The sequence below is a fragment of the Theropithecus gelada genome, chromosome 6 (assembly GCF_003255815.1).
Source record: "Theropithecus gelada isolate Dixy chromosome 6, Tgel_1.0, whole genome shotgun sequence".
NCBI classification, from domain to species: domain Eukaryota; kingdom Metazoa; phylum Chordata; class Mammalia; order Primates; family Cercopithecidae; genus Theropithecus; species Theropithecus gelada.
In genome coordinates, this window is record NC_037673.1 from 136,150,946 (window position 1) to 136,152,660 (window position 1,715).

Sequence of the window (1,715 nt, forward strand, 5' to 3'; positions counted from 1 at the left end):
AAATGCAAATAATTAGCTGGGTGTAGTGGCATGTGTCTGTAGTCCCAGCTACTTGGGAGGCTGAGGTGGGTGGATCGCTTGAACCCAGGAGGTTGAGGCTGCAGTGAGCCATGATAGTGCCCTTGCACTCCAGCCTGGATGACCAAGCGAGCTGATGTAGAAAGAAAGAAAGAAAGAAAGAAAAAGAAAGAAAGAGAGAGAGAGGGAGGGAGGGAGGGAGGAAGGAAGGAAGGAAGGAAGGAAGGAAGGAAGGGAGGGTTGGGTTACAGAACAGAAACTTTTATTTATTTATTTATTTATTTTTTAGACGGAGTCTCGCTGTCTCCCCCAGGCTGGAGTGCTGTGGCGTGATCTCAGCTCATTGCAAGCTCCGCCTCCCAGGTCCACGCCATTCTCCTGCCTCAGCCTCCTGAGTAGCTGGGACTACAGGTGCCCACCACCATGCCTGGCTAATTTTTTGTATTTTTAGTAGAGACAGGGTTTCACCGTGGTCTCGATCTCCTGACCTTGTGATCCGCCCGCCTCGGCCTCCGAAAGTGCTGGGATTACAGGTGTGAGCCGACCAGAAATATTTTTAAGGCTTTTGGTGCATATTGACAAATTGCTTCCGAAAAGGTGGCACTGCATTTGCCTCCTAACTGCTGACAGCTGTGGGCCTGTGCTGATTTCCCCAGGCCTTAGCCATCAGTTGTCTTTTAATTTATTTATTAATTTTTTTTATTTCCATAGGTTATTGGGGAACAGGTGGTGTTTAGTTACATGAGTAAGTTCTTTGGTGGTGATTGTGAGATTTTGGTGGACCCATCACCTAAGCAGTGTACACTGCACCCAATTTGTAGTCTTTTGGCTGTCTTTTTCTCCACGTTTTATTGTTAAAATTTCAAACATATAAAAAAGTTGAACAAATTTTATAGTGAACACCTACGTAGCCACCCACTCCCGGGTTTTCTAATTTATGTTAGTGCCATCTTTGTCTTGTCATTATCTATGCATCCCTCCTCCATCCATCAAGTCATCTTTTTTGAATGTATATTAGAGCAAGTTACAGCTATCAGTACACTTTGACCCCCAAACACTTCAACATGTTTATCATGAACTAGAGTTCAATGCTTATGTATGGTTCTTTGTTACATGAAGGCAAAATTTTTATACAATGAAATGCACAAATTTTAAGTATACCATTTATTGAGTTTTAACAAATGCATATCATATATTTGTATAAGCCCATCTCTGTCAAGATATGGAATATTTCCATCACCCAAAAAGTTTCCTAGTTTCCGGTTGCCCCCATTGTTCTGATTTCTTTCCAGCATCGCTTAGTTTTGCTCATCCTAGAACGTCATAATCATGGAATCATGCAGTATCTACTCTTTTTACCTGGCTGGTTTCATTCAGCATAATATTCTGGAGCTTCATGCTGTTGTTGCATATATCAGTAGTTTGTTCCTTTTTATCGTTGAGTAGGATTCCATTGTATGGATGTGTAATAGTTTGTTAATCCATTTACTTCTTGACAGACATCTGGGCTGTTTCTAGTTTTGGAACCATGGTAAATAAAGCTGCTATGAAATTGTTGTACAATCTTTGTGTAAGTATATGTTTTCATTTTTTCTTGGGGACTTGAGTGGAAATGCTGGGTCATAGGGTGGACATATGTTTAGTTGTCTAAGAAACTGCTTGACCTATTAACAAAGCAGTTCTACCATTTTACACTC